General features: G+C 46.8%; 1 protein-coding gene across 3 annotated transcripts in view; it reads left to right on the forward strand.

Annotated features, from left to right (window-relative positions):
• LOC124619664 (medium-chain acyl-CoA ligase ACSF2, mitochondrial-like) overlaps positions 1–25,171 on the forward strand; it is a 250,681-nt gene that overhangs the window by 86,915 nt on the left and 138,595 nt on the right. The window lies entirely within an intron of this gene.

The raw sequence follows: 25,171 nt of genomic DNA on the forward strand, positions 1-25,171 counted from the left end.
ACTGCAGCGCCTTTAACCGCACGGCCACTTCGGCCGGCTGCGTTTTGAAGGGCAAGGCAGTAGCAAGAAGCTGTGGAATGAAGATATTGCGAAGCATGCTCAAATAACGCTCGCTGTTCACAGTTTCTTTAAAGAAAAAGGGTCTAATAAGTCTGTGACTGGAAATTGCTGCCCACGCTGTAATTCTCGGAGCATAATGTTCTCGTTCATGAAGCACTTGTGGGTTTTCAGTGGCCCAAAAGCGTACATTTTGTTTGGTATCCACACTGTCTAAATGAAAATGCGCCTCCTCTGAACTCCAAACGTTGTTGAGAGTTTCTTTCCTATCCTCCGCCCACTGAGCAAACAGTAGTCTGTGCTGCTTGTGTTCTTCAGTGAGCTTCTGTGTACAGGTCATCTTCTATGTGTACATATGGAGGTCACTTCTAAGAATGCGTTGAGCGGAGCGTCTGGATATTCCCAGTTGCACTGCTGCCTTTCTACACGATTTCCCGGGACTTCTCTGTGCAGCAACTCGTACCACTTCAATATTCTCCAGCGAAGAAATAAGCTTAGGCCGAGGTCGCTTCGCTTCCAATACTGTTCCTTCCTGTACAATTTTATCGTACAACCTATGGATGGTCTTCTTGCTAGGGACCCATCGTGTGTTAAACTGTTGTCGAAAACGCCTCTGAGTCACAACAAGGCTTTTCGTTTCATAAAAAAGTAACACAATTGCTGATCGTTGCTGTGTCGTCAGTCTTTCATTGTCAGCCATTGCTGCTTACTAGTCTCCTAGCGGCAGTATCGTGAATTGCACGTCATTTCGTAACTCATTTGTTTTGCCAAGCTCTGCTGGTACTGCTGTAGGGATCCCAGCGGGATATCTAATGTGCTTCGTAAATTGTGAAAGTAACAATTGGTAACACATTTCGTGTGCCATCCTGTAAATACAAATTCCGTGCAGTTTGTTCGTTTACCTGTATTACTATGTAAAGAAAAGACATTGTTTAACAATGTTACCAAAAATTTCGAAAAGTTCTTGACCGATTTACTTTAAAGTCCGTTGATTCATTTTGGGCTTACACTTTGGTGTCCCGTTGGTCTTTGCAATCTTAGCTTACTTTCAACTTGTTCCATCCCCACACCGCCTGTCGCGATACAGCTTGCTATATGTCAGTTCCTTTTTGGATGGGTTCGTCATTTTACAGATGGGCGATAATGTGATACTTTATACTCCCAGGGAAACAGTATTACATTGTCAGTCGACGTATTGGAAGACTACCCTTAGTTGATATAGATTTGAAGCCCTTGTTTGTTTCACTCTTGTATTTTCCCGCATAGTAATTGATGTAAGGGACACAAGGCCATTACTTTTTATTTTTTGATTTGGTGTATAGTACAGTGAAGAACCAAAGAAACTGGTACACCTGCCTAATATTGTATGGCGCCCCTGTGAGTACGCAGAAATGCCGCAACTTGGCAGGGCATGGACTCGACTAATGTCTGAAGTACTGCTGATGGGAATTCACTCCATGAATCCTGCAGCGCTGTCCATAAATCGGTAAGAGTACGAGGGGTTCGAGATCTCATCTGAACAGCAGATATGCCCAATTATGTTCACGCCTGGGGAGTTTGGTGGCCAGTGGAAGCGTTTAAGCTCAGGAGAGTGTTCCCGTAGCCATTCTGTAGCGATTCTGGACGTGTGGAGTGTTGCATTTCCCCGGTGGAATTGCCCAAGTCCGTCTGAATGCACAATGGACATGAACGGATGCAGATGATCAGGCAGGGTGCTTACGTACGTGTCACCCGTCAGAGTCGTATCTAGGGGTATCAGAGGTCACATATCACTCCAACTGCACACGCCCCTCACCATTACAGAGCCTCCACCAGCTTGAACAGTCCCATGCTGACATTCAGGGTCCATGGATTCATGAGGTTGTCTCCATATCCGTGTACGTCCATCGTATCGACACAATTTGAAACGAGACTCGTCTGACCAGGTAACATGTTTCCAGTCATCAACAGTCCATTGTCAGTATTGACCGGCCCAGGCAAGGCGTAAAGCTTTGTGTCGTGCAGTCATCAAGTCTACACGAGTGGGCCTTCGGCTCGGAAAGCTCATATCGATGATGTCTCGTTGAATGGTTCGCTCGCTGACACTTCTTGATGGCCCAGCATTGAAATCTGCAGCAATTTGCGGAAGGGTTGCACTTCTGTCACGTTGAGCGATTCTTTTCAGTCGTCGTTGGTTCCGTTCTTGCAGGATTTTTTCCGGCCGCAGCGATGTCGGAGATTTGATGTTTTACCGAATTCCTGATATTCACGGTACATACGGAAAAATCCCCACTCATCGCTGCCTCGGAGATGCTGTGTCCCATCGCTAATACGACTCATTGGAGTCTCTCCATAAACCTATTGCCAGTGACGGTGTGTCGTAGAGACCTTCCATGTCTTATTTCCCTTAATGTTTTTTGCACTCCCTCGAGGAGGCTGAGCAGGACGCTTCACATGAGACTGTACATGTTTGACGCCACTGTAGGTTGCCGTTTGTGAACGTTACCCAATGATCAAGTCGAAATTTCATATCATAATTAAATTCTGTAGATATATATTCCCTCGCCTCTGAGTGTTAGTGGATTATGTATGGCTTGAGAATGAATGATTAGTTTGTGTGTTTTGAAGTTATTGGTAGCCGTAATTAGTAGTGGTCGTGGATATAGAGTCGTCTGCCCAGAGCAGACGGGAAGCTGCTTGTCTTCTGCTCTCGTGCAGGATGGCAAATTTTCAGTCCCTCAGGCCCTCCGTTCTGGATAGAGAGGCCTATCCCTTTCAAGCTTTAGGTGTCATTGTTAGGTTGGTCGAGGAAGCTGTTCCTCTGACTAAGTCAGGCGTCGGGGGAGGGAGAGGGGGGGGGGGGGGGTAGCGTCGGTTTTGTGCACAGCGGGAGCGTGGTCAGTGGTCGTTGTCCGCCCTGAGATTGGTGAGTACCTATGTTAAGTGAACGCTCTGCTTAGAGTATTGTGTTAGGCGCGTTTGAGCATAATGTAAATTCATAGTGAAATATTTAGGTCACTTCAGATTAATTGAAAATTCATTATTCAAACCTCGAATAGTTGAAATTTGTACTTCGAGATGAATTATTTAAGAGCTACCCACCTAACGAAACTTCCCAGGTCCAGACAGGGCGGCGGAAAGGCGTAGTTGGCGTTAGGCGGGCTTGATGTATTATTAGTTATCTTGATTAGGTGTGAGTATGGTGTGAAAGAATTATTGTACGTGTATTATCTTCCCTCGTCCCGTTGAATGTTTTGTAGAAAATTCTGTGTCACTGAAACACGTGTTTCTCCTCGTGTTCTGTATCGTATCAGAGTCTGATACCGTCCATTAAATTAGGGTGTGATTTGATTTAACTAAACTGCTTTCTCATGATTAACTGACAGCGTCCAATTTTCATGTTCTTGTGTCACTTTCCTGGGGGCGCTCGATCAAATAGTAACCACATGGTGCGCACACTTATTGACACTAAAGAGAGCCACCATGACTTGCTCTCCTGATTATGTATTAAATTGTAGCTATTGTCCTATTGCATGCATATGTGTGAACGTGTACTAATTTCCGTTCCTTTATTCCAATTGGACTTCAATAAATGTTAGATGCGCTTCACGCTGGTAGTGAGCTGGCACCAGCGTCTAAACCGTGCATGTACTCCCCATTTACGTGTGAACTTAGAAATAAATCATGCAAATTGTGATCTTTCGTCTCCCGCCTATTTATTAATTAGCATCAGTGCCATTTATGTAGTATTTCATGTTTCTTAAGTTCAATAATTGATCTTGCTTGGAGAATGAAGAGTAATTAACTTCACTAAATTGTATTAAGTATTCAATCAATAGTCAGATTAGCCAACGAATTCCAGTTCGCTCTAGAAAATCTAGGAAGAGCAATACTGGTGGTGACCCTGTTTCTTCTCGTTGAGGTTTGAAATCTTATCTGACTTAACCACGCCCATAAAAGGTTCTGTGAGCTTGAACAGTGTTGTAACGGTGATCGGAATGGTCGCGGGGTTGAAGTGATGGAAAGCACAAGGGGACCCGCGGAGCGGCCCGCGAACGACACAACGGGAGAGGACGGACACGACCAGCGAAGGACAGAACGAACAACAACGAGATCAAAACAGCGGAGTCACAAGAAAATCTAACAACCACGTCCACTCGTACACAGAACAAGAAAGTAAATAAGCTGTCTAAGGCGAGGCAATGTGTCCAGAGACGTGCGCAAGGTTAGACTGGCTGGCTGAGTTTTTTTTTTCCTTTATTGAATTTCGATTCCCCCCTAAGGGGGGCGGGCTGGCAGCTGCTTAGTACGCTGCTCTGCAGCCTATAGACTTTTTAAAACGTAAGAAGAAGATAAGAAACAATAAAAGCAGGTGATAAAACGGTGACTTAAATTGTAAAACGGCGGAAAATTGTGGAAAGTTAAAACATAAAACAAAGTTAATAAAATACACAGGAAGCAGACAGCTAAAATAGTAGACAGACAATTAAAAAACATGGCGACAGTCTGGTTTCTGTTCGCAAGAGATATAAAAATCACACCCAGCGACAGTATGATTTCCGTTCGCAACACTTCGGAGAAGACACACAACACTCAACACTCACTGTAAACACTGCACTAAAATGTTGGCACAAAGATGACACACCATAGCCAAGGGCTGATGGGGGGGGGGGGGGGCGCGAGACCTGGACAGAGGAGGGGGAAAACAAGGAGGGAGGAGAGGAAAAACGAAAGGAGGGGGGGGGGGGGGGGGGCTGGCTGAGCGAGAGGCAGGCGCATAAATACTCTATCAGGGGCGCCGCTATTGGCCGCTGCAACCACGTGTTCCACTGTGGCGCCCTCACACTAAATGCGGACCAGGAGGCGCGCGCCGCCACAGCTTATGGCGCGATGGTGCAGAGACCTCTAGGGGTCTTCGACGTCCATGACATCTGGCGGGGATTGAAATTCCGCGGCGCGCGGTACCAGAGACAGGGTACGAGAAGTAACCCTTACCAGTTCAGGGCTAATAAAAGATCCATAGACGAATTGGCGTTTTACATTTTATAGGCGTTGCCGACCGCAGCGTTGTAGTGTCGCGGAATAGTAAAGAGTTGGAAACGTGGAATATTGTCAAAGTTTCGTTGCCTATGCCGAGAGCCAGAGGCAGTAGGTTAGCCAAGAGGTAAGAGTATTGCACGGGTGTCGGAATGTGTCGTCACGCAGGGGCAATTGCCTGGTTACACGCAACAGGCGAGAGAGAATTGCTTAGCACGCGGGTTTGTGTTAGACGGAGACTTATGTAGAGTGTAAGACAGAGGTATAGCATCAGCTGTACTGCATTTCACAACTTCGCGTAAGTCTGCCACAACAACACGTAACTCTGTCACAAGAACGCCTAAGGGGCGAGTACGACAGATGAATCAGCAGTATAAGTGGAACGTATGTGTTAATTACAAACGAGCATGACGTCAGGACGTCGCTCGTGCTTCCTTTAAATACGGCAGCTTTGATAGCAACACGGCACTTGCAGTTAGACTTGCAGTTAGATGTGGGTCGCTGCTCTTTATTAAGGAGATGTTGCAGTAAGGGCGGCCCATTCAGCAGCAAACGTGAGGGAACAGTACCAGCTCTGGTCCTCTCTGCTGCCGCTGTCAATCATCAACCAAGGATTAGCAGCCATCACGGTAAACTCGCTCGCTGCCAATGCTGACCACATCAGTGTGCCGTCGTCGAGATGGTGCGGGGCCTAGCCCCTGCGCATCCGCCGTCACAACCAGGTGAGCCGACGACGATGGGGGCTGCAGCCCATTCCACCTGCCCACTGCGGACGAGCCACCAGGAGGAGCAGGGAAGAAGACTGGGTGGGATAGAGTACACTCCGCACTACGAGAACACCTCTCATGCCGACAGCACCGGGACTCCAACCCACAGCCTCCTATGCACAGCGGCTTGCTGTCCGCAGCCGAGCCGGCCGGCCAACTTGGCGCCACCAGCCACTCGTGGCCAAAGTACGAAGTAAGGACATTCCTTCGCTACGTCACAGCATGCGGCACTGCGCTACCAAGACTGTGCGGCCCGGAGCTGGTGTCATCGCTACGAGTCAGCGAGAACTTGGGGAAGGTCGTTGATATCACCAAGCCACATTTTACTCGGCAGGAATAAAGGTGTTATGAGTTAATAATGTTTCTTTGGCGTTTCTGACGCGTCCACAGTCATTTCCTAGCATCCTGACAACTGGAGAGGTCACCGCCTGGCCTCCAGTCCACCGTAGGCGACCGGGACCACCGGGACGCCTACACTATGCCAGTTTCTTTGGCGTCTCTAGATATTTTATGAGTATTCCTTGCATATTTCTTGCATACCATTATTCATTTAATATTTTGTGGGCCTTTGAGTTTCACATCTGGTTGCGTTTTTGATGTCGTGACGAGTAATTATGGTATATCACCAGTAGTGATAATAATTAGGCGATAGATATATACACTGTTGTGTAGTGCGTAGGTTATATCGCAACGATTTACTTTGAATCAATATAAGTTTTCATAAGAACTAGGGCGTTTCTCATCTATAAGAATAGTTTCAGTGCTAATCAGTATGTGTACATATTCTGCTTTGTTGTGCTTTGTGTTGCACGTGTACAGGCACTTGTCTTAATGTTGCAAATTGTATTTTGTACGTTTTAAGAACTTTTATTACTATGTTTTATTTTCTGTAAGTCGGCTGTGGTATATTTGATACACACTGTGCGTGTACTTGTTTTTAATATGCAGGGGCCTGAAGATGGCATTATTGAGATCCCAAAACTGGTTGTCAAAATAAAAGGAAATAAAATCTCAAAATGGTTGATTGGCGATTTTCCTCGGTAAATAAAGGATTACTTCAGGTTTTTACACGATGCTCTAATAAGCATTCTAACGGACATAGGTTATATATTTTTATAGTATGATTATATATTATACTGTCTGCTTTGCTAGTGTAGACTCTTATGGCCTGCACATATATGTTTTTGTTTTTCGTTAATCAATTTCTTATGTTGAAACTTCCTGGCAGATTAAAATTGTGTGCCAGACCGAGACTCGAACTCGGGACCTTTGCCTTTTGCGGGCAAGTGCTCTAACAACTGAGCTACCCAAGCACTACTCACGCCCCATCCTCACAGCTTTACTTCTGCCAGTATCTCGTCTCCTACCTTCCCATCTTTACAGAAGCTCTCCTGCGAACCTTGCAGAAATAGCACTCCTGAAAGAAAGGATATTGCGGAGACATGGCTTAGCCACAGCCTGGGGGATGTTTCCAGAATGAGATTTTCACTCTGCAGCGGAGTGTGCGCTGACAAGAAACTTCCTGGCAGATTAAAAGTGTGTGCCAGACCGAGACTCGAACTCGAGTTCCAGTCGCAGAAGTGTGTGTTGTGTCGAGGGCCAAACTGATCATCAGGAATCAGGGTCTCTTCACCGATGTGACGCTGTAGCCATCTGGCGTATATCCTCCCGAAGGCTTTTGGGAGGGAAGGCACCAGGCTTATGAGGTGATAGTTTTGCGCCAGCTTGGGATCCACTCCAGCATTCGGGATGGCGACTGCATAGGCGTGTTTCCACGCAGTGGGGTAGACGCCTGAACAAAGGGTGGCATTGAAGATTGCAGTGACAATGTGCACTGCTTCCGACGGCACTCTCTTCAGCAGTATGTTGTCGATCTGGTCACATCCCCCTACATTCCTAGGCTGTAGGAATGTGAGGGGACGTTGAACTTCTTCCTGTGTGGTGGCTTCGGTGACGTCGTCCTCTTCCTGTCAATTCATGTACAGTGGGAGACCCTCATCCACCTCGGATTATGTCGTCCTCGACGACGTCGTCCACCGGTGTAAAATTCTCCGCGAAGGTGTCTGCGAGCACGCTGACCTTGACATTCGGCTCTGCGGCGACGTTACGACCAACTTGTAGCGGCGGAATGCGCTGGCCCCTCCTCTGAAAGTTCTTGGTCATCGCTCAGATGCTGCCGTTGCCGATCCTGAGCGTGGCTATTTTGCCAGCCCAGTCCCGATTTCGGTGGTGGCCGACGGCCGCCGACATCCCACGGCGCAGTCAGTTGAGCAGCTGCTTGGTGATAGGATTTCGTGTGAGCCGCCACTCAATGAAAACCCGATTTTTCTCTCGGGTGGCCTCTAGGATGACCGGTGGAAGTTGTTTGGAGTTGTCCTTCAGCTTCCTTTGTCGCTGCGGCGCTGCTACATCTGCCGCTGTGGTGTGCAGTGGGTGAATGCGGCTGGTGCAGCATCCACCCCATCCTCGTCTGGATAGGGGGTGGCGTTGACGGTCTTGGCCAGGTGTTACTGGAAGTGTTCCCAGTTTGTGCTGTGGTGGGAGCCACCCATCTGTGTTCAGATCAAAGATCGCTCGCAAGTGATCAGACGGCAGGGCATACTGAGTGGTCGTGATCGCCTTGTGTGCTGCCCCTTTGATGATCGCGATATTCAGACCATTGGGACGGCCGCGCTCCAGGTAGTAGGTAGTGTCAAAGTGACCCAGCACTATGGCGTCTTGGTCCACCCAGAGTATCCTCCTGGTGCTGTTGTTGGTGCTCCTGGAGTGCCACTCCGGGTGTTTGGCGTTGAGATCGCCGCCGATGAATAGGTTTCTGCGCATCGACAGCAGCATCTCAATGTCCCTGGGTTACAGGTGTCCTGTCGGCTGTCGGTTGACCGCCAAGATCGTAACTTGGCCATCTGATGTGCTGACCACGACGCCAGTGGTTTCCAAGCTTGGCATCTCAGGGAGTTGCACCAGGTAGTGGCGCAGCAACTTCTTTATGTAGACCGCCGTTCCGCCTCCGTGAGTCTCCCAGTCGGTGCAGTAGCAGTGAAAGCTTGCTGCTCGCACATCCACGCCCAGTTTCAGCCAAGTTCTCGGTAAAGAGGAAGACGTCTACATGCTCGTCACGCAGAAACTGGCGGAATTCTCCCGCTTAAATTCTGTTGCTGTTTGCGTTCCACACACAAACGGTTAGACCTTGGATGTGTATGTTCATGTCTGGGTGTGGAAACAGCTGGAGCGGTAATGGCCTGGATGGCCGACTGCGCTCCAGACGCGGTAGCTGCTGTAGAAGCAGCTTGAACTCCTCCCTCATGGCTATGACTTCTTCCGTGACTTTCCCTGCAGAAGTCTTCTCAGTGCAGGGAGATGATGCTGATTTCTGGTCTCGAACTGTTGGCTGTGGGGCGGCAGGCTCGCGGGCTGGCGCTCCCTCCGCCGTCCACGCCAGTTGTCTGCTCCGGCTGGCACAGGGCATTCCCTCGGCGGTCCACTCTCGCGAACGACTACCACCACGCCCCTGGACGTCTGTGGGGGCGGCAGGGCGCTGCTCAGCTAATTTCACTGGTGCCGCATCAGCAGCAGCGGAAGAAAATGGTTCAAATGGCTCTATGCACTATGGGACTTAACATCTGAGGTCATCAGTCCCCTAGACTTAGAACTACTTAAAGCCAACTAACCTAAGGACATCACACACATCCATGCCCGAGGCAGGATTCGAACCTGCGACCGTAGCAGCAGCGCGGTTCCGGACTGAAGCGCCTAGAACCGCTCGGCCACACCGGCCGGCGCAGCGGAAGAGAACCTCCTCTCTGGTCGAATCATCGCGGAATGTGCCGGCTCCGTCGTTGTTTTGCGGCCGCACGCCAGAAGGCGATGCAGCCTCGATAGCACCCCACATGTTTCTCGCTGCAGTTGCCGCATTTTGGCGTGTCCGTCTTCGCTTTTACGCAGCGAGGAGGCAATTTACAGAATTTCGCCACATGGTACAGGCCCTGGCAGTTGAAGCATTGTGGCGGCCCTCATCTCTTGCACAGTTTTCCCATGTTTCTCCGACATCCGCCACGGGGGTCAGCTGAAATATAAACAGTGGTGTGTCGAAGTTGTCCTTGGCTCACTTCATATGGGCTGTGTCGCGTATAGGGAAGCCCAATGGTTCAAATGGCTCTGAGCACTATGGGACTTAACATCTAAAGTCATCAGTCCCATAGAACTTAGAACTACTTAAACCTAACTAACCTAAGGACATCACACATATCCATGCCCGAGGCAGGATTCGAACCTGCGACCGTAGCAGTCGCGCGGTTCCGGATTGAAGCGCCTAGAAGCCCAATGCTCGAGCAGCTCCCACAGGTACCAAGGGTCCATACTGAAGGGGAGCTTGCGAAAGACGACTGTAAGAGTCTTCACCAACTCCAAAGAGTAGGCGAAACTGAGAAGTCCCTCTTTTTCTGCGAGGTCCATGACCCCACAGTGATCTCCGAAGTCTTCGTGAGGCTGTGGCCCAAGTCGCGCCCTGCAACGCGAAACGTCACATTCCCCTTGACCACAGCTTTGATTTTCTTGAAGCTGCCTGTCCACTTGATGACAACAGGAGGTGGCGGAGGCGATCTCTTCTGCTGTTGATCCTCCATGGCCTCGCCTGCATCGTCAGTGACGTCAGAGAACCAGTTACCTGTGTTAACAGCCGATTGTAGTGCAAGTACCACGGCCCTGGGTGCGTTTGGGCTGCATGAAGCCTTGATCATCGATGGTTGATGGATATGTCATGGATCCCTTCTGTGACGTCTTCCGCTAGATGCAGAGGGCTGATGAGCTACTAGACGACCTAGTGGCAGACCTCTTGGAACTGGTTGCCGTGCTCGCGCCAGTTGGCCTTTTGGGCGAGTGCTTTTCCACCTCCACCGTCTCGGCCGCTGGCTTGGCCCCTGGGATAAAGCCTATCAGAAAGGCGAGCTGCCATTCTGCATCCGGCGTCTATGTCGCATCTCGTACAGGTGTTGTCCCTTGTGAAATGGTGAGGTCGCATAACGACTGCACTGGCCCACATCACTATCTGTCTCGTTGTCCAGGAGCTTCTGCCAGTTGTTGTCGTTGGGGGGCCGGATGGCGCCGAGACTGAGGTCACATAAGGAATGAGCTGGCCCATATCTCTGTCCATGTCGTTGTCCAAGAGCTTCTGCTGCATTGTTGTTTTGGGTGGGCCAGATGGCACCAAGACTGAGGTCGCGTAAGAAATGCACTGGTCAATATTGCTGTCTGTCTCGTTGTCCAAGAGCTTCTTCCAGGTTGTTGTCGTTGGTGGGCCAGATAGCTGTGAGACTGAGGTCACATTAGGAATGTACTGGCCCATATCGCTGTCCATCTCGTTGTCCAGGAGCTTCTGCCGGTTGTTGTCGTTGGGGGGCCGGATGGCGCCAAGACTGAGGTCGCATAAGGAATGCGCTGGCCCATATCTCTGCCCGTCTCGTTGTCCAAGAGCTTCTTCTAGGTTGTTGTCGTTGGGGCGCCAGATGGCACCAAGGATGAGGTCGCATATGGAATGCGCTGGCCCCTATTGCTGTCTGTATCGTTGTCCAGGAGCTTATGCTGGGTTGTTGTCATTCGGGACCGGATGGGCTGAGACTGAAGTTGCATGAGGAATGCGCTCACCCATATTGCTGTCCGTCTCTTTGTCCAGGAGCTTCTGCCGGTTGTTGTCTTTGGGGGGCCGGATGACGCCGAGACTGAGGTCACATAGGGAATGTGCTGGCCCATATCGCTGTCCGTCTGATTGCCCAAGGGCTTTCGTCAGGTTGTTGGCAAGCCGGGGTCAATACTGAGGTTGCATAGCGGCTATGCTGCCCTTATCGCTGTACGTCGCGTTGTCCAGGGGCTTCTGCCAGGTTATCGTCGTTGGGGGACCTGATGGGACCGCCGGCGGAGAGTGGGTCCGCGGACAGGGAGGACCGTCGGACGGCGATTTGTCACCTCTTTCGCTTCGTCACAGTTGTCTGCTCAGTACCACGCCACAGCTAGGAACATTTACACTGGCATTAGTTGTATATTTTTTAACACAAATGTACAGATTTTGCCTTAAGAATGTCTGCGAGAAAGAAAATGCTGTGCTGTGCTGATAAATTATGATTTGTTTTTCTTTCTCGCAGTTACTTGTAACTACGAAAGCTGGGCATTCAAACCATGAGATATATTGTTTCTCACATATGTATTTTTCTCCATATATATATAATTTTAAACATAAATCGCATACGCAACTATCTGCTGCTTTGTTTTCTCCTTCGTAGTTGGTATAACAGAAAAAAGAAAAGTCTTGTGAGATTTATAACTTTTCCAGCGTACATATTGTTCCACAAAATTTCGGGCGAACTGCCGGATGTTTGCAACTTCCTGCCACAATATTTCGCCGCAGATTCTTATGGCCATCTTCAGGTGATACTGGCGATAACTCCCTGAGCTCTGGTATTTAAGGCCCCTCCAGCACATGCATCCCCAATGGATTCACTTGGCGTTGCACGTGCACTATTTGAGCGCGTTCGATTCTGCTGCGCCGGGCGCCCTCTGGGGTGAAAACTCGCCGCATCGATAACAATCCGCAGGAATTGGCAGGAAGTTGCAAACATCCGGCAGTTCGTCCGAAATTTTGTGGAACAAAAATACTACTATGGAATCTGAATCGTCCATTTTTTGTAATCGTACCCTGTCGCAGATTAATAATGCGAAATAGTGTCATTGAAGCTACTATCCTTATAGATTCATGGGCTGAAGTGGTCTCTCTGATGTCCCATATACACTATCTGATAAAAAGTATCCGGACACCTAGCTGAAAATGACTTACAAGTTCGTAGCGCCCTCCATCGGTAATGCTGGAATTCAATATGGTGTTGGCTCACCCTTAACCTGGATGACAGCTTCCACCCTCGCAGGCATACGTTCAGTCAGGTGCTGGAAGGTTTCTTGGGGAATGGCAGTCCACTCTTCACGCAGTGCTGCACTGAGGAAAGGTATCGATGTCGGTCGGTGAGGCCTGGCACGAAGTCGGCGTCCAAAACATCCCAAAAGTGTTCTATAGGATTCAGGTCAGGACTCTGTGTAGGCCAGTCCATTACAGGGATGTTGCTGTCGTGTAACCACTCCGCCACATGCTACGCATTATGAACAGGTGCTCGATCGTGCCGAAAGATGCAGTCGCCATCCCTGAATTGCTCTTCAGCAGTGGGAAGCAAGAACGTACTTAAAACATCAATATAGGCCTGTGCTGTGATAGTTCCATGCAAAACGACGAGGGGTGCAAGCCACCTCCATGAAAAACACGATCACACCGTAACACCACCACCTCCAAATTATACTGTTGGCACTACGCACGCTGGCAGATGAAGTTCACCGGGCATTCCCCATACCCACACCCTGCCATCTGATTGCCACATTTTGTACCGTAATTCGTCACTCAACGCAACGTTTTTCCACTGTTCAGTCGTCAGTGTATACGCTCCTTACGCCAAGAAAGACGTCGTTTGGCATTTGCTGGCATGATGTGTGGCTTATGAGCAGCCGTCCGACAATGAAATCCAAGTTTTCTCACCTCCCGCCTAACTGTCATAGTACTTGGAGTGGATCGTGATGCAGTTTGGAATTCCTGTGTGATTGTCTGGATAGATGTCTGCCTATTATACATTACGACCCTCTTCAACTGTCGGCCGTCTCTGTCAGTCAACAGACAAGGTCGGCCTGTACGGTTTCGTGCTGTACGTGTCCCTTCACGTTTGCACTTCACTATTACTTCGGAAACAGTGGACCTAGGGATGTTTAGGAGTGTAGAAATCTCGCGTACAGACATATGACGCAAGTGACACCCAATCACCTGACCACGTTCGAAATCCGAGAGTTCCGTGGAGCGCCCCATTCTGCTCTCTCACGATATCTGATGGATACTGAGGTCGCTGATATGGAGTACCTGACAATAGGTGGCAGCATAATGCACCTATTATGCGAAACGTATGTTTTTTGGTGTGTCCGGATACTTTTGATCAGATAGTGTATCAATGATCCCATCGATTTACCTATTCATTTTAAACGACATCAGTTAATTATCAGTCAAGGTTTTGTTTGCTGTAACAATAAACAATGCTCAAGGTCGTATTTAGGAATTGTGAAATGTTGCGGTATTTGCCTATTGACTTAGTACACAAATGGTCATGATTGAACTTATGATAGGATGTTCATGCGTTGAAACCACAGCTAAGCAAGTGCTTAACAATTACGTCTTAAAAATTTCTAGGCCTAGTCATAATAATGACGATGTTGGCTTTATATTACCCTTCCCACTCCTAAGTTCTTTTTAGGTGATTAAACTTCGTGCTTAAGCACAAAAATTTTCCTAGATAGGCCATATCTTGTAAGCACCTGATGTCTTCCTTATATCATGACCAATGAATACTTCATAAATGTTAAGACAGTCGATCTAAGTACTTGCTGTACAGGTTAACATATATGCCCTTTTCCTCAGCTATACCTTTTATTTCACTTTTCTAGTAAATTCAGGGTCAGAAGTTAAGTTCGCGTCTTGTCCCAACAAGTAATTATCATACAGTTTATGCGCAGGCGCAAGGTATTGTGTTTGCCTAGGCGGACCTCATGACACTACGGTCAGTTCCAGTACAGCAGCACTCGTGGCTGCCACATTGCGGTCGCGAAGTGGGGCCGAGGCAGTTTCAGATAAGTTTTTACAGTCTGACGATAATTTATGGATTTGTAGTTTTAGCTTGACGATGTTCACTATAGACAAACGGTAGTTACTGTTATTCTGAAGAAGGTTGGGTTATACCGACTGAAACCTAGGTAAATTCTAGGTAACCGGTGCAACTGAAGCTGTTGATTATTTAAATGAAAATTAATAATATAATTTACGTCGTCGGTCATAAACTGTACCAGACAGTACACTCATCAACAGTCGGCATAAACACTACGAACGGAGGCATTCTACACGCAGCATGAATGAGTGCACTGTTTGGAACAGTTTATGATTGACGATGTAGTTTATATTACTTCATGACGACAGCGAAGAATTCGTCGATTTTATTGTCTGACGCTTATTATTTGATGCCAATGATTTTATGTAGCCTAATGTGTTGTGAATGCCTTTCTGAACCTGATAATGGTCTGTGGACCGAAAGTGTTTGTTAATAGAGAATTTTTATCAGCAACTCTTGGCGGTAATCTTGACGTCCTTGAAATATTTGAGAACTGTAGGGAACCACCTTCTGGAAATGTATTATAAGGGCGACCTATGAGTTTCCGTTCGAAGGCCGCAGAGTGCAGAGTCAGTATGCCAATCAGGCAAAGTCGCCATGAGCATTGAGGCAAACATCCCACAAGCCAGGTTGAAGGTACTAGTTTGGTTAAAAACCGTGTCCTGCTGTGTGAAGAAGTCCGTAACTACCTGCTGCACGTCTTGTCCGACAGGGACCGTCGACCCTTCATGGCTTTGTTTCAGGGAACAAGGGTGTGACAATCCCGTCATGGGGTGAGATCAGGACTATAGGTCTGGTGCTCGACTGCCTCCCACTTGAGCTGGGCCGACCGGCGTCTTGTGTTGAATCGAGAACTAACACAGCACGTTCCGCATCATTCCACAACGGTGCTTTTCCACAATCTTGCCGACCGATACACATTCTTCATTCCCTGATGGATGTGTACCGTTTGTCCTTCGGCTGCCAGGAAAAAATATCAGTACTTTGGTCCTGGATGCATTTGGTAATTTTTTTTTTTTTGAGTCACCAGTCTTTTGACTGGTTTGATGAAGCCCACCACGAATTCCTCTCCCGTGCCAACCTCTTCATCTCAGAGTAGCACTTGCAACCTACGTCCTCAATTATTTGCTGGAGGTATTCCGAATTCTGTCTTCCTCTTCAGTTTTCGCTCTCTACAGGTCCCTCTAGTACCATGGAAGTCATTTCCTGATGTCCTATCATACTGACCGTTCTCCTTGTCAGTGTTTTCCACATATTCCTTTCCTCTCCAATTCTGCACAGAATCTCCTCATGTTTTATCTTACCAGTCTACCTAATTTTCAACATTCGTCTGTAGGACCACATCTCAAATGCTTTGATTCCCTTCTGTTCCTGTTTTCCCACAGTCCATGTTTCACCACCATACAACGCTCTGCTTCAAACGTACATTCTCAGAAATTTCTTCTTCAAATTAAGCCCTGTCTTTGATACTAGTAGACTTCTCTTGGCCAGGAATGCCCTTTTTGCCAGTGGTAGTCTGCTCCATCTGTCATAGGTTATTTTGATGCCTAGGTTGTAGAATTCCTTAACTTCATCTACTTCGTGACCATCAATCCTGATGTTAAGTTTCTCACTGTTCTAATTTCTGCTACTTCTCATTACTTTCGCCTTTCCTCGATTTACTCTGAATCTCTATTCTGTACTCATCAGATTGTTCATTCCATTCAGCAGAGCGTGTAATTCTTCTTCACTTTCACTCAGCATAGTAATGTCATCAGCGAACCTTATCATTTGATATCCTTTGACCTTCAATTTTAATTCCACTCCTGAACCTTTCTTTTATTTCCATCATTGCGTCTTCGATGTACAGATTGAACAGTAGGGTGGGAAAGACCACATCCCTGTCTTACACCCTTTTTAATCTGAGCATTTCGTTCTTGGTCGTCGACTCTTATTTTTCCCTCTTGGCTCTTGTTCATATTGTATGTTACCTGTCTCTCCCTATAGCTTATCCCTATTTTTCCCAGGATTTTGAACATATTGCGCCATTTTACATTGTCTAATGCTTTTTCTAGGGTGACAAATGAACGTATCTTGATTTCCGGGTCGACAAATCCTGCGAACGTGTCTTGATTTTTCTTTAGCCTCGCTTTCGTCATCAACCACAAAGTCAGAATCGCCTCTCTGGTGCTTTTGTTTTTCCTAAAGCCAAACCGATCGTCATCTATTCTTCTGTATTTTATTCTTGTCAGCAACTTGGATGCCTGAGCTGTTAAGCTGATTGTGCGATAATTTTTGCACATGTCAGCTCTTGCAGTCTTCGGAAATGTGTGGATGATCTCTTTCAAAAACTCAGGTGGTGTGTCGCCTGGCTCATACATTATACACACCAACGTGAATAGTCGTTTTGTTCCTGCTTCCCCCGATGATTTTAGAAATTCTGATGGAATGTTATTTAGCCCTTCTGCCTTATTTTATCTGATTCCAATGCCGGATCCCCTGTGTCTTCTAAATCGACTCCTGTTTCTTCTTCTATCACATCAGACAATGTACACTTTCCGCGTATCCGCTCTCTCTTCTCGATTTAACGGTGGAATTCCTGTTACACTCTTGGCGTTACTACCTTCGGTTTTAAGTTCACCGAAAGTTGTTTTGACTTTCCTAAATGCTGAGTTAGTCCTTCCGACAATCATTTCTTTTCGATTTCTCCACATTTTTCATGCAGCCATTTCGTCTTAGCTTCCCTGCATTTCGTGTTTATTTCATTCCCCAGCGACTTGTATTTCTGTATTCGCGAACTTCCCTGAACGTTTTTGTACTTCCTTCTTTGACCGATTAACTTAAGTATTTATTTTATTATCCATGGTTTCTTCGCAGTTAACTTCTGTGTACCTATGTTTTTCTTTCCAACTTCGGTGACTGCACTTTTTAGAGATGTGCATTGCTTTTCAACTGTAATGCCTACTGAGCTATTCCTTATTGCTCTATGTATAGCCTTAGAGAGCTTCGAGAGTATCTCGTCATTCCTGAGTGCTTCTGTATCACACTTCTTTGCGTACTCTTTGTTCGTGACTAATTCTTAACCTTCGGCCTAATCTTCATCACTACTACGTTGTGATCTGAATCTATATCTGCTCCTGGGTACGCCATACAATCCAGTATATGATTTCGGAATCTCTGTCTGACCTTGAAATCTAACTGAAAGCGTACCTCCTCCTCTTGTGATTCTTGAACAGAGTATTCGCTATTACTAGATGCAATTTATTACAGAACTCAATTAGTATTTCTCCTTTCTCATTCCTCGTCCCAAACCCATATTCTCCTGTAACCTCTTCTTCTACTCCTTCCCCTACAACTGCATTCCAGTCCCCCATGACTAATAGATTTTCAGCTCCCTTTACGTGCTGTACTACCCATTCAGTATTCTCATATACTTTCTCTATCTCTTCATCTTCAGCTTGCGACGTCGGCATATTTACCTGAACTATCGTTGTCGGTGTTGGCTTGCTGTCGATTCTGATAAGAACAACCCTGTCACAGAACCATTCGCAGTAACGCACTTTCTGCCCCACCTCCCTATTCATAACGAATCCTTTGCCCGTTATACCATTTTCTGCTGCTGTTGATATTACCCTATATTCATCCGACCAGATATCCTTGTCTTCTTTCCATTTCACTTCACTGACCCCTACTATATCTTGAGCCTTTGCATTTCTCTTTGAGATTTTTTAGTTTCCCTACCACGTTGAAGCTTCTGACATCCCAAGCCCCGACTCGTAGATCGTTATCCTCTCGTTGGTTATTGAAGCTTTTCTCCTTTGGCAACCCTTCCCGGAGTTCAGAATGGGAGATTATTCCGGAATCTTTTGGCAGTGGAGAGGTCATCATGACACTTTTTCAATTGCAGTCCACAAATGCTGTGGATCCACGTTGTGTGTCTCTAATGCAGTGGTTCCCATTGCCTACTGCATCCTCATGCCGTTGATCATTGCTGATTCTTCCGCCTTTAGGGACAGTTTCCCACCCCAAGGACAAGAGAGACCCCTCTTTGACAAGGCCGTTGGCAAAATCCGGGCGAGTTCTTATGCCGGAAGTCTTCGGCTGCCAATGCTGATTATTAATCAAAATTAAAGCGGTGGTGGGTTTCAAACACAGGACCGAGGACGTTCTGATTGCTAATGAAAGACGCTACGCCGAGACCAAGGGGCTCTAGGCCGTGCAGTTCTTGAAGACTATGAGAGTTGTTGAGACTATGAGAGTTGTTGGATACACCTTAGATCTGAGGGCTCCTCACCCAAAGTAATGGCACACTGACAGATCCAAGAACATTCCTTATGAGATTGTAGCAATTCCATCAGCCCAGCTTCGAACAATTTTCAGCAACTTGCTGACCACGGCCCAGAAGTGCCAGGTTAGTATTCCAGAATGGAATTTCCACTCTGCAGCGGAGTGTGCACTGATATGAAACTTCCTGGCAGATTAAAAGTGTGTGCCGTACTGAGACCCGAACTCGGGACCTTTAGTTCGGGAAATGCGAATGAAGTCCCGAGTTCGAGTCTCGCTCTGGCACACAATTTTAATTTGGCAGGAAGTTTCAGGTTAATACTGTTAGTACTGTATTTCCTTTCCTCTGCTGTGATTCTTTGCACCCCGGAAATCTGTTCTCTGGGACACTTTTATATGCCCCACCCTGTAGTTGGTTCGAATGCTGATGATAGAAGGTCTTCCATACGCAGTGTGTGACCGGTAAATGGGAGGAGCGTGATGGTGTACCATTACTGATCGTCACCTGTTCGCCAACGTCTAAATCAAACAACAATGTTCCCAATGTTTCATGGAGTGAGGGCACATGACGTCGTTGATGGAGATTCGTTCGTCGGGTGTTGGTGCAAACTTCTGTAAACGCCTTGGTGGCATCCAGATGTATCAAACACTGGTTCCAAGCTTCTTTTGAGCTCTGCTTCTTTCATTTCTTACAGATACACGGTATCAAAAATGCAATGTTACACCTCATTCACCGCATCAATACGCTTTTACACACTTCACAACTCCAACTCTATAGAGAGCATCTCTTAGGTGGATGCCGTGCTCTTTGACTTCTGCTAGGTTCAATGCGATTCCATACTGTCGTCTAATAAACAACATACGAATGTACGGAATACCTGACCACAATCTGAGTGGACTGAAGTGTTACCAGGAAACGCCATTCTTAACGGAGGCAAATTTTCTGACGTAAAAGTGCTTCGAACATACCTTCCAAGGACGTGTTATAGGTTCGCTACCGTTCACAATAAATTTGAATGATCTGGCGGATAACGTTGGAAGCTCAGTGACCTTTTACAGATGATACTGTGTTATACAGGATGTCTCAAAATCTTCGCGACAAACGGCTAGTGGTGACAGATAACGTCACGGGCAACAACTATTGTTAGAGACAAAACGTCGCTTATGCTTCCTGGCAACGTTAGGCGTCTTTAATTATTAGTTATGACCCTGAGAGGCATCAGGGCATAGGTGCTCTGAAGCATTCGTATCAACGTGTGTTGCCTTTAAGTCAATCTTCTGCTCCTTGGGAGACGTGGTAGGTCGAGTTAAACAAGGGACTTTCCTATCCGGCCGCGGTGGTCGAGCGGTTCTAGGCGCTTCAGTCTCCTGCCTCTGGCATGGATGTGTGTGATGTCCTTAGGTTAGTTAGGTTTAAGTAGTTCTAAGTTCTAGGGGACTGATGACCTCAGATGTTAAGGCCCATAGTGCTCAGAGCCATTTTTTGGAATTTCCTAAAATAACTTTCGTCATTGTTTCTTAAAGAGAGAATAGTACACCACCTGTCACAAACAAAAGTCTTATGAATCCACACACATTGCTGGTTCAGCGTCGGAAAGGGCGTCAGTGGACGAGAAATGACGCAATTGCAGAAGAAGAGAGAGTAGCAACAAACCAACGTTCCCAAGGTTATTCGAGCGCAAATAACGATGGCAGACTGACATGTACTGACAACATGGTCGCCAATGGAAGAGCGAGTGAAGGTGATGTGCTCTTGAACGAAAACGCAAAACCACACACAGCAAGACTCGCACAGTACCAGATTCGTCGCCTCTGATAGGAGAGACTCGATCAGGCGACCTACAGCCCCGATCTTGCGCCGCAGGACATTCGCCTGCTCCCTGCATCGAAAGCCGCTCTCTCGGGATGTCACTTGCAAACCAATGCTGAGGGGACGCAAGCTATATGAAAATTCCTCGCATCTCGGGACACCGAGTTTGAACAGAGTGGTTTCTTCAAACTGATTGCACGCTACGACAGGTGTCTCAATGTCGATGGCAATTATATCGAAAAATAGTGTAAGGTGTATACTTCGCGATACTAAGGTGTATTTTTTTCTGGTAATAAGCTTTGCTTATGAAAAACAATGACGAAACTTAATTTCGGGACGTCTCTCGTGAAATAAAAGGGGCAATCAAAACGTTTGCAACCGAAGGCCATAAAATCCAAAATCGATATGCCAATCAGGCAAATTCGCCGTGAGCATTGAGGCAATCATCCCGCCGAGGCAGGAGGTTGAAGATACCTGTTTGGTAAAATACCGTGTCATGCTGCATGAAGAACTCCGTAACAGCCTTTCCACATCCTCGTCCGGTAGGAGTTGTCAATCCTCCAAGGCTATTTTTAAGGAACCAAAGGTGTGATAATCGCATGAGGAGAGATCAGGAGTACAGGGGGGGGGGGGGGGGGGGGGAGACTCGAGTACCTCCTGCCTGAGTTGGCGCAACTTCTGCGTTACGACATGTGCGATATGGGGACGTGCGTTATCACGAAGCAGCAGCAACTCCCCGTCGCACACCATTCCACAACAGCAAGTTGCTATTGTTTGGATGCATTTGGCAATGATGTCGCCACAGTTGACGTTTCCGCTTTTACTGCACGCACGTCGGAAAGACTGTCTACCACACTAATCCCTTGCCAATATTTCGGTGCTTGTACACCTCCATCGGAGTCGCGCTGCCTTGCATATACGCTGCAGCAACGCCCTCAGACGGATCTTTTTGAGAGCCCGTTTCATATTTTTCCACTTAAACGTACTCATTCTTAAGGTTTCCTGATTAAAAATCGCTCTGTCAATTTACTTGGGTAGACAGTATGCAGATGCAGCACAACTCGTTAGGATATCCTACTAATGTGATAATCTCAGCGCCCCAGGGCCGTCGAATTCAGTATTACGACGCCTGGCGTGTCTGGGAAGAGTCAGCGAACATTTTGTCACTAACGAAAGCTGTTCTCCATGACGTGACGAGGGGCGTTCAGTAAGTAATGCAACACTTTTTTTCTGAAAGCAAGTTGGTATTTTTCAGGATTCCAATACACCCTATTATTCCCCACTGTTTTGGCTACAAAATAACATAATTTCCGTTTAATGCGACGGCTTTTCACCACCTTAAGGAAGGACATGTATGCTCAAATTCTCCACTTTATTGGTCGACGTAGGATCCAATGTCTTGCTCCATCAAAAACCTCCCCATCATCCATGCACTGCTTCCCGCGGAGTGTATCGTTCAGTGTGCAAACAGATGGAAGTCGGAAGGTGCGAGATGAGGGCTGGTGAGGCAGAACAACCGAGTGAAGTTTTGTGAGCTCCTCACGTGTGCACAGACTTGTGTGACGCCTCGCGTTATCGTTGAGAATGAGAATTTCGTTTGTATTTTTGTGGCGATGAACGCTCTGAAGTCGTTTCTCCAATTTCCTGAGGGTGGCGTGTTGTTGTTGTTGTTCTTTTGGTCTTCAGTCCAGAGACTGGTTTGTTTCAGTTCTCCATGCTACTCTATCCTGTGCAAGCTTCTTCATCTCCCAGTACCTACTGCAAGCTACATCCTTCTGAATCTGCTTAGTGTATTCATCTCTTGGTCTCCCTCTACGATTTTTACCCTCCACGCTGCACTCTAATACTAAACTCGTGATCCCTTGATGCCTCAGAATATGCCCTACCAACCGATCCCTTCTTCTAGTCAAGTTGTGCCACAAATTTCTTTTCTCCCTAATTCTGTTCAATACCTCCTCATTAGTCGTGTAATCTACCCATCTAATCTTCAACATACTTCTGTAGCACCACATTTCGAAAGCTTCTATTCTCTTCTTGTCCAAATTATTTATCGTCCACGTTTCACTTCCATACATGGTCACACTCCATACAAATACTTTCAGAAACGACTTCAAGACACTTAAATCTATACTCGATGTTAACAAATTTCTCTTCTTCAGAAACGCTTTCCTTGCCATTGCCAGTCTACATTTTATATCCTCTCTACTTCGACCATCATCAGTTATTTTACTCACTAAGTAGCAAAATTCCTTTACTACTTTAAGTGTCTCATTTCCTAATCTAATTCCCTCAGCATCACCCGATTTAATTTGACTACATTCGATTATCCTTGTTTTGCTTTTGATGATGTTCATCTTATATCCTCCTTTCAAGACACTGTCCATTCCGTTCAACTGCTCTTCCAAGTCCTTTATTGTCTCTGACAGAATTACAATGTCATCGGCGAACCTCAAAGTTTTTACTTCTTCTCCATGAATTTTAATACCTACTTCGAATTTTTCTTTTGTTTCCTTTACTGCTTGCTCAATATACAGATTCAATAACATCGGGTACAGGCTACAACCCTGTCTCACTCCCTTCCCCACCACTGCTTCCCTTTCGTACCCCTCGACTCTTATAACTGCCATCTGGTTTCTGTACAAATTGTAAATAGCCTTTCGCTCCCTGTATTTTACCCCTGCCACCTTCAGAATTTGAAAGAGAGTATTCCAGTCAAAATTGTCAAAAACTTTCTGTAAGTCTACAAATTCTAGAAACGTAGGTTTGCCTTTTCTTAATCTATTTTCTAAGATAAATCGTAGGGTCAGTATTGCCTCACGTGTTCCAACATTTCTACGGAATCCCAACTGATCCTCCCCGAGGTCGGCTTTGACCGGTTTTTCCATTCGCCTGTAAAGAATTCGTGTTGGTATTCTGCAGCCGTGGCTTATTAAACTGGCATAGTAGACTTTGTAGTTGATCATTCCATCATAAGAGAGGAAATCGAACACAATAATCCCTCCAGAGTCCCAGAAAATCGTCGCCATGACTTTATCGGCTCAGGGTGCGCCTTTGAACTTTTTCTGCAGAGGAGAGGTAGTGTGGCGCCTCTCCACGGATTGCCGTTTTGTTTTTAGTTCTAGGTGATGAACCCATGTTTTATCGCTTGTCCGATGTTTGACAAAAAATTGTCAAGATGAGCCTTGTAACACACAACCAATTCTGCACAGATGTCCTTCGTTGGTCTTTGTGGTCTTCTGTTTAGCATCAAAGAGCCCTGTGGACACACACCTTCGAATACCCCAACCAGTGGACGAGTGCGCCAGCACCACCAACACAGATGTCTAATTTTGCTGTGAGGTGTTTGACTGTGACCCATGGATCACCTCGAATGAGAGTGTCCGCACTTTAGAACATTGTAGGAGTCACAGCTGTGGGAGACTGGCCAGCACGTGGGAGATAGAACACGTTTGCGTGTCTTTTTGCAATGATGGCAGACGCCACTCTCAACGACTCACCGTGCTTTTGTTCACTGCCAGATCTCCATAGACGTTCTGCAAGTGTCTATGAATATCCATGATGCTCTGGTTCTCCATCAAAGAAAACTCAGTGACAGATCCCTGCTTGGAACGCACCTCCATTACAGACGCGATTTTAAAGTCTACGTATAGTGCTTCCACCTATCAGAACTTCATGAAACTACAGAGGCTGAAGCGGGAATGTTCCACGATGCCCCACAACATTTCTGCATTTTTTTCTACCGAAATTGGCTGAGAATAAACTGTGTTGCATTACTTTTTGAAAGCCCCTCGTCTTATTCCGAGATGTTTGCCATAAAGACTTTGAAACACTTCGTATAGGTAGGTTGTAAGGTGTCAAAAAAATAACACACCTTAAATTGAATTCCTGAAACAATTCCGCTTAACTCGATATGTCACACGACGTAGTTACGTGAAACTGAACGAATGGTTCAAATGGTTCAAATGGCTCTGAACACTATGGGACTCAACATCTGTGGTCATAAGTCCCCTAGAACTTAGAACTACTTAAACCTAACTAACCTAAGGACATCACACACATCCATGCCCGAGGCAGGATTCGAACCTGCGACCGTAGCGGTCACGCGGTTCCAGACTGAAGCGCCTTTAACCGCACGGCCACACCGGCCGGCGAACGAATGGTATTAAAATAATGGTGTAAAAATAAGCCAGCATTTCATGAATATAAACCACTAATACTCACACTAATAACTGGACGCAAGTAACTTCCCCAACCTGAGCTATGAGGTGCAGTTCTGAGGGAAAGAGAACTTTACGATGGCAATGCCCATCCCATGTAGGCCGACACCTTTCACCATGGGGCATCCAGCAGACACAATGAGACGCCGCCGTCACCCCATAGGTCATCGGCAAAAGCCATAACTTGTCCCTGCTTTTAACGACGACCCTTTGGAAAACCTTTCTACAGGAACACGGTGGGAGATGCCAGATAAAAGTCTGGAGAGAAAACGTCTGCAGGAACCCAACTCATAACATAGGTGCCTC

This window comes from Schistocerca americana, chromosome 6 (assembly GCF_021461395.2).
Source record: "Schistocerca americana isolate TAMUIC-IGC-003095 chromosome 6, iqSchAmer2.1, whole genome shotgun sequence".
In the NCBI taxonomy this organism is placed as follows: domain Eukaryota; kingdom Metazoa; phylum Arthropoda; class Insecta; order Orthoptera; family Acrididae; genus Schistocerca; species Schistocerca americana.